The 9,042-nt window shown below is 38.0% G+C and overlaps 1 protein-coding gene across 7 annotated transcripts in view; it reads left to right on the top strand.

Annotated features, from left to right (window-relative positions):
* The first annotated feature begins 1,289 nt into the window (after positions 1-1,289).
* LOC137296770 (CAP-Gly domain-containing linker protein 1-like) overlaps positions 1,290-9,042 on the top strand; it is a 95,722-nt gene continuing 87,969 nt past the window's right edge. For 3 of the 7 annotated variants that reach the window (XM_067828629.1, XM_067828620.1, XM_067828643.1), the window contains exon 1: positions 1,290-1,392. The gene's annotated coding sequence lies outside the window, so the exon portion shown is untranslated. The remainder of the gene's footprint in view (positions 1,393-9,042) is intronic. The other 4 variants (XM_067828667.1, XM_067828659.1, XM_067828652.1 and 1 more) reach the window with 2 other exon arrangements.

Below are 9,042 nucleotides of genomic sequence, written 5' to 3'. Positions count from 1 at the left end.
CTGTACAATAGATTTAAAATAGAAAATACATATAGTTAAAAAATGCAACACGTATCGTGGATTGTATAAAACCTGTTCTCCTTTCCCTTACGGATACAATGGCAGGTATGGGCAGCTCAAGTATGTGTTGCGTTCTTGGAAAAAACACGATGTAAGGAGGAATGTTATGGACAACAAAGTGAACGATCTAACCCACTCAGCCACTCAGCTTTCACAAAAATGGAAGTGTGGTTAAGTGGTCTGTAGCATCTCACATAGTGCACCCACCTGTCAAGTGTAAATTGTAATACAACACATTTCATATTGTTCACCACTCACTCAGCACGTTCCTTCTTCTCCACATGTGTGAAAGTATCCACACACCCGCTATATTCCAACCCCAACATCACATATACCCTGTTTTATTAAATGTATACAAACGTGCATACAACTAATTTGTTATATACGCCGCTCAGCTGATGCAGAGTGAAACTTGCACTGCCTAGACAAATCAAATGATGCCACTAAAATATTTACAAAGCCAAAATAAAATAAACTTGGCTATGGTTGCCCAAAATAAGAGCTAATAACAAATCAATGTGTTTAATTCAAATTTATTGTTAACATATCCAATATAAGAACTGGCTGAAGATAGGGTATAACTGAATTCTGTCGCTCAGGATAACCGAAACTCCCAAAGCATAATCGCTGGATTTTCGTGAATTAAACCGGCTGTTGGGCTTTGCTCTGATGACGATTTAACCACTTCGCTACCGAGGGTGAGATACGTGTTTTCGTCGAGCATGAATAACACGTTTACCTCTTTTTAAAATGTGTTGATTTTCCTCATAAAGACCAAAAGCTTCACATACAAATTAAATGATAATTTGGGATTATGCTTATACTTCATGTACGCGCAATATATATGTGACCTTAATTTACTATGGATGAATAATATACAGGACTAATGTACAGTATTAGAACATGAGTGAAACCAGAGACCATATAATAGTTCTGGTGGGGCCACGCGTAATTTTGTCATTCCTAATTTCAATACTTAAGTGGCAGATACAGTGTAAACCCCAACCACCTCCACCTCACGATCCACCACTGAAGTACATCTGTTTGTATATTAAAACTATGGCAAGTAAGCTAACGTGCTTTAAAGTTTGTGCCATCATGGCCATTGGACAGAAAATGAAGTACTAGGGGCCCCGAACTGCGCTGGATGTAATAAAATAACCTTTGTCGTTTTGAGAGCAGCCCCTTTAGCTCTCGCCAACAAGTTCGCCTTCCTTTAATGGCACTACGCATGCGTAGATGACTCATAGGCAGCCATTGCAGAAGGCATTGACATGTCAGCGATAATATAAACTAGTAGACTTCGAAATACAATGGAATTAACTTTAACACGTAAGTCTTAGATTAGTTTCTGTCCTTATCCCTTGCATGGCTGGAGACTGCTATGAAAGGTATGCTTTATCAGTGCGATCAGAGAAAATAATTGCAGAAATCAACAAAATTTGGAAACATCCCAAAGTTTTGCACTCATAGATTCTTTTGGGAAGGGATTGCTGTGCTTGGGACGCTGGATTACAAGATCATTTATTATAATGTCCCTAGTGTTGGTTCAAACAGATATCGACACATAGCAGTTGGATCGACACACTTGAATTGTACTAGTTGCAAATGTGTTGGAATTTGGATACCATGTGTCACTCAAAACCCCAAGTAAACAATCAATGGACTCAGCCTGGTGCTTTTGTGGCTTACACCGATTACCCCGGGCTGGCTCGAGCATTGACAGTTTCAGTTTTGCAGAGAGTAATAAACTCGGAAAGTTAGTCGTTTCTTTCAGTTACCATTTGAAACCGTCATTCATTAATGCTTGATCACAGATGTGATTGCTCTCAATACATCATGCATGCTTGATACTTTAGGTTTAAGGTTCCATATGTTTGTGTCTCTTTTTTCCAAAACATGCCATCTTCATTAATTTGTAGTATGATGTATCTTTTATTCTAAATTCAAGATGTAGATGAATCACATTTTGATGATGACTAAAACATATGAATTAGTGGATGTAAGCAGGGCACATCTCACAGCTTTGTAGTGATATTTGTGATGGTGTGCAGTGGAAGAGTAATTCTCTTCAGAAATTGTTTATGCAGATTCATTTAAGACAAGTGCTGCTGGTAGGTGAGTTTTAGCTGCTATCTACCGATGATTAGTTACTTTTGTTATTCAAGTGATCAGTATGTTCAAGAAAATCTTATGCAAATATGCAACACTAGTGTAACATAATTTTTGCTGTCTGTAGTGTAAAACCCATTTCTGGTGTCCCCTTTCATGATATGACAGGATGATTGTTAAAGTGGTGTAAAATTAAACCTGCTTATTATTTCTGATTAAAATGTCATTCTCACATAAAGCTTGAACGAGTAAAGATGGTCAGTCCTTAGAATTATACAAGGTTGATCAACATACAGAGTGTCTTTGGTAAGTCATTTGTTTCTAGGGGTAGCCTAGTCGCTAAGGTGGCCAGTTTTGGTGTCCTTGCGGGGATATTGCTGGAATATAAGTAAAAATGGCAGAACACCAAACTCACTGCCTCATTTGTTTGTTGCACTGAAAAACCAGGTTCCCTTAGGCGAAATGAAAAAAGGGATATGTTTCTCAGTCATCAGTGCATCACTTTTATTTGTGCACATAACAATATGTTATTGCCATTTAAAAAAACATAATTTTGACTTGGCCGCGTCCTGATCATCCACTTGTCCACTTTAAGAATGAGTGTCTGTAAGAACGAGTGTGACTGAATCTACTGCTCATTAACACCTGCGACACTTCCCAAGAGATTTCCAAGAGAGAAAAAGTAAAAACGTGTTCTTCCCTCAACACTGTTTTTTTCTGTCAAATATTAAAAGTCCTACCGTTACTTTTTTATTTAATTTTTTTCATGCAGCCTTGCATACATGGGTAAATGTGTTTGTATCGTGAATTAATAGGGCTCTTCTGTTGGTTAGCTTGATGTGTGGTATTTTAAATGTTGCTACTGTTCCATCTGCATTTTTATTCCCCCGGCATGTAATGCAGGGCGGATATAGTGGACGCTTCCTCTGTCTGTCCGTGCATCCGTCCGTCTGTATTCATTTTGTTTCCGGAGCATAACTTCTAGAAACGGTTCAATATTTTTAGACCAAACTTGATAGATATAGTAATCTCAGCCTATGGTTGTGCCTTTTGCTATTTACAGAGTTTTGGCATTTTTATTTTTTTTTGTTTTTCCATGGAACATTTTGGTGTTAGTCTATTGGTGACATGGGCTTCGTTTTCGGAGCAGAACTCAAAAAACGTTCAATATTTTTCTGCAAAACGTGGTAAATATGTTTGGCAGACCCCAAAATGGTGCCTTTTGCTATTTACAGGTTTTTGTGATTTATTATTTTGTGGGTTTCCATGGAAATGTTTCGGACTTTGTCTCAAAATGAAGGGATGTGCTTCGTTTCCGGAGCAGAACTCAAAAACCATTCAATATTTTTCAGCACAACTTGGTAAATATATTAATCGGAAGCTAAAGTGGTTCCTTTTGCTATTTTCCGGTTTTAGTGATGTATTATGTTCTCAGTTTCCATGGAAACATTTTTGACTAGTCTCAAAAGTGAAAGGTGTGTTTGGTTTCCGGAGCAGAACTCAAAAACTTCTTAATATCTGTCAGTAAAACTTGGTAGATATGTGTGGCAGACCCCAAAGTGGTTCCTGTTGCTATTTACATTTTTTTATGATGTATTATTTTCTCGTTTCCATGAACATGTTGCTGACTTCATTTCTGGAGCACAACTCGAAAACCATTTCATATCAATATACGAGACAGGTCTTGAAATGGTGACTTTTTCTGATTACAGAAATATGGCATTTATAATTTTCATGATTTCCATGGAAACATTTCAGACTTGGTCTAAAAACACAATAAGTAACTGTCGGATGATTTGTCCTTTCAAATATGTGGGGGCCAGGGGGGATATGTCATCTTCTGATGACTCTTGTTTGTGCAGGCTAATGCATTCAGAGTGATCATGAATTATAACATTGGGCAAGGGATATCAAAGCAGTCATGAGCCCTAATGGTCTAATTTGTTAAATACCCAACAGTCTTTACTGTCTGTACAATAATTACTTCTGTGTGACTGTCATCTCATATGCCATAGATGTCTTGCCCTTGATTCCATAAATCACAGCCAATGATCATATAGTATTCCCAGAAATTATTGAGAATCATGTTGCGTCATGTAACTCATTACGTTTATTAACTTCTGGTGTTTTACTTACATAAACATGTTAAAACATCATCCTTTTACAGTCTCAGTATTGTTTTAGTACTTTGTTAGACCTCCTCGCTCAGCAATGCATGCCTGAATACGCCTAGGCACACTACCCATCAAAGTTTGTAGGTAATCGTGTGACAGGGTATCCCAATATTGGACCACCTCGGCCTTCATATCTTCAATATTTCTCAGTCCCTTTTGGTTTATTCTGTCCTTCATGACTCCCCACACATTCTCAATTGGGTTTAGGTCTGGGCTGTAACTGGGCCAGTCTAAAACTTGAACATTTTCGCCCGACAACCACTGTTTTGTGTAGCGCGCAGTGTGTTTTGGGTCATTATCATGCTGGAAAATCCAATCATCTTCATACAATGTTTGTGCTGTCGGAAGAAGGTGACCATTTAGAATGTCAACGTCTCTTTCTTTTGTCAAGTTTCCCGTGAAAACACACAATGGCGTCACTCCGCGAGCTGATATGCCACCCCACATGTGAAACTTCAGGCTATGTTTTGGTCGCTGGTAGATAGGTTTGACAGTATCTTTGGTCCAAATTTTCACACAATTAGGACACAATTAGGGAAAAGTCAAACAGAACTTTCATCCGAAAAGAAAACATTATCCCAATCTTGATTTTCATGAGCCTGACACCAGTTTAAACGTTTTTCCTTTTGTGCATCTTTCATTAACGGCGAGGGAATTCCACATTTTTTCACCCAATTAAGTCTCTGTAATTCCTGCCTAACTGTTTCATTGCATACCTGAGGACTTCCTCTGCTAATCATTTCATTTCTGATGTTCTCAACACTTTTCAATTTGCCCCTACTCACAATCTGCCCAAGTCTTCGACGATCCACAACACTGAATTTCCTAGGCCGACCTGCCCCTGCTTTGTGCTCTATCCCGGTTCCTGTTTGAATATTCTTCAAAGTTCTGTATACTGTAGACAGAGGAATACCATGTCTACAAGCTAACACTTTAGCATCAGCCTCACCCCTTTCAAAATCATCTAGAATGAGCTTTCTTTTCTCTCTTGCTGTAAATTCTGCCATGTCAACACAGGAAGCCGTCTGCTCAGACAAGGGAGATAACTCTTGACGTAATGAGCTGCCTTCTAAGCCTTCAAGAGTTGTCTCCCTTATTTAGTATGCTTAGTGCATAGTGAAAGCCCTTTTTCCAATCATAGCATCATTAGAGAAAAAACAAAGATTTTCTCAATAATTTCTGGGAACACTGTATGAGTAATCCTTCACACGGCAAAACTTGCTGAAGCAGTAGCAGCTCTGGTTATGATAACTCAGTGGTACACATAACTTATTGCAGCAATAGAAATGGACACTCAAAACTTTCATCCTTGACCAATAGTGAAGGCATCAGACTCCCAGTATTACAAGGAAGAGTGTCCTCGTGAAGCATGTGTGTCCTTTGTACAGTCGAACCCCATTGTCTCGAACTCGGTTGAGACGAATTCTCGGATGTGTTGAACTGACATCTTGGTCCCTGCCGATTTCCTTATATTTATCATTATTTTTACCCTGATGTGTCGAATTCCTGGTTGTGTCGAACTCATTTTAGGGTCCCCAAAGGCTCTAACAAGTACAAATTTACCCTTTTGTCTCGAACTGTCAAAGCTGGTTGTTGAAACTGAAAACTTCAGTCGGAAGTCATCCTCATAAACGTGCTACCTAAAGATCAAAGTAACGATTAACGGACTCAACAATCAAGTGACCTGTTTAACTACGCATCTATACACACATTGTCAGCACACTTACCAACGGAACTTTACGCAGACAATTAACCATAATTAAGTTGTTACCAGTGACATGTTGACCATGGACCGACAGGATATCTCTGAACAAACAATGGCGCATGTTGTTGTCATGTGACAGTCTATGTTAGCGGTCATGTGATTTCCTTGAAAATACAAAATGAGAAGTGAGGAAAAAGGAGTTGGATTATCTAAATTGATGTTTTGTTTTTGGTTTAGTATTTAAGGTGTAGTATCAATTTTTATAACCAGTACAGTTAGTAGCATGGCAGAGCGATTCAGCGAAGGACCCGATCAACCCGGGGGTGGGGGTGGGGGGGGTAACTGGATCGCATGTTACACCTAAAAAGCGAAAATTATCTGTGAAGACAATAGAGACAAAATACGAGGCTGTCATAGCTGTGGAGTCGGGTGGAAAATCCAAAGCAGAAATTGCAACTGAATTTGGCATATCCAGAAATACACTTTCTACATGGATTAAAAATGCTGATAAAATCAAAGAGGCATTTGTTCAGTCAAGCTTTTCACCTCCTCGTAAGAAAATGCGTACTGCTAAATTTGATGACGTTGAGGAAGCACTTTTGAAATGGTTCAAAATGGTTAGGGATAGCAGTGCTAATGTAAGCGGTGCTTTATTGATGGCACAAGCAGAAAAGTTAGCCCCAAAATTAGGCAGACATGATTTTTCCTGCTCAAATGGTTGGCTGGATAGATTTAAGGAAAGACATGAAATTGTCTTGAAGAAAATTTGTGGAGAGGAAAATTCCGTTTGTATGAACTATACAACTTTTTATACTGACTGAAAATGAATTAGTGCTGTCAACTAAATGGGATCGCTTGTGAGTTTGTTAAATTATTCTTGTTCTTATCTTTTTGTATGCATATTTATTTGCCATGACGAATAAAGTGATTGAATTGATTTACATTTGTATATGTTGCAATTTAAAGATCAATACTGTCGTAAACGTTTAATGCAAAGATGTATTGTTCGTATGTGTATCCTACTGCAAAATAACGATATGTTAAGCACTGTGGTCGTGTTGGTTCTTGGTCTTTTCAATGCTGACGGATGTGTCAAACACTCGGAGAAGTCGAACTTTCCCCTTGGACCCGACGAGTTCGACACAACAGGGTTTGACTGTATTTCATCATGTTCATAGGTTTGTTTCTGCCTTTGTTGAAATATGAGTGGACTCTTGCACACATTGATAGTCAAATTAATGAAACATCCAGGATCTGATTGGATCAGATGTCATGTTTTAATCATAAAAGACACAACTCATGTTCAGGACAGGATTGCTAAATGGTGGAGCCAAGAATATATGCTTGAAATGGCATATTAGAAACTTTGCGCTTCGATATAGGCAAGTGGACACTCTTACTCAGGAAGTTAAATGATAGTAATTTGCCATTTTGAGTTTTGGTATATGTTGAATCCCAATTGTTGCATATACAAGTAGTGCCAAACAATTCTCTTGATCAAATTTTCGACATCAATATAAAAGCTGAAGACTAACTCATACATTTTAGAGTACAGTACATTGTACCATTAATTACCTCACATGACCCTCATATTTTGTGTAAGGACCTTTGAAATTTGCAATTTGAGGATGTCTGGTCGCATTTTGTTTTGTACGACAAGGTCCAACTCTGAATGCTGTTCAACAGTCGGCAACATATAAGTTCTATGTCTTATGCTGGTAAAAAAATGTTTGCCGGACCAAGGCTTGATTATTTCCAGCTTCTAGTGATAAAGCTGGAGTATTATTTGACTACTATGTTCAAGACGTTCCTCTCACAAGTCACAGATAACTGCTCCAGAGCTTTGATCTTAAACTACGAAAACATCTTCTGAGTTATCATGGTTACCATGCCACTGAAAGGTTTACATGTTTTAGGAGTGATGTTGATAAAAATATGGCTCTTGAAGTTAAATCATCAAATTGTTGTTGGATTTGCCTTTACTGTATCTATGGTACCGGAATGTGTCAGCATTTGTAAATGCACTGCAGTTTATTTCCTGAAATACTGTGCAACTTTATCCATCTTGAAATGCTGATGTATGTATGAAACTTTCCAGATGTTTAAATTGTGTGAGAATTCAGATGCTGGTGTTTTTGTGTGGAACCTGGCATTCTCCTCCCAGTATCTTGCTGTGAGTTTGAACTTGCTCATCAGTAAACATATATTCTGAAGAAGAAGCACATTGAGTTTGCCTGCATGCTGCAAGATTTGACTGATTGTGTTACCATGGCACGGCATGTCTGTGGTATTTGTTTTGTGAATTTGTGTTAAGAAAATTAATGAATTTTGTGAAAATAAAGTACCATGAAATATAGTGACATTTGTCATAATTAGGGTTTTCGGATAGTTCTGAAAGTAGAATTCCTTTTTGCTTTTTATGAAGAGCTACTTGGGCTTATAAGTATACTGGTGAATTATTATTTTGAGTGTGATTGTGTATGGTTTTAAAAGCAATAGGTAGGTAGGACTTTTTTTTTAAAATTCTTATCTTAAGCTGTAAGGTATGAACTGATAACACATTTATCAATGTGCATATTGTTTATTCAATCAAGCTTGCGGCCATCATGTTGACTTTCTCTAGCAGGTTGACTAATGCATATCAGTGCTGGGATTAAACAATGGTGTTTGAAAGCTTATTTTATTTGTGATTAAAAAAAAAGATATTTAAAAAAGTAGGATTGGCAGCTGAATTCAAGGTTTGGTCAGTTAACTGGAAAAACAACATTTTGTTTTAGGCTTTTAGAATATGTTCCAGCTGTTCTTAGTAATTGCTATTTGAATGAGGCATGTATCATGTTAGGTGACTGCTCAATGTGAAGAATGATTTGTGAAGCCCAAGCGTTTTGAAGCTGTCATCAGATGACAAAACTTAATTTCTCAGTTGCACATTACAGGAAATGAAGGAAGGAGTCTTTTATCTTGGTCAGGGAGACCACCCATTGGGGCCCA

The sequence above is a fragment of the Haliotis asinina genome, chromosome 1 (genome assembly GCF_037392515.1).
Source record: "Haliotis asinina isolate JCU_RB_2024 chromosome 1, JCU_Hal_asi_v2, whole genome shotgun sequence".
NCBI classification, from domain to species: domain Eukaryota; kingdom Metazoa; phylum Mollusca; class Gastropoda; order Lepetellida; family Haliotidae; genus Haliotis; species Haliotis asinina.
This window is presented reverse-complemented; position numbering and strand designations above follow the sequence as displayed.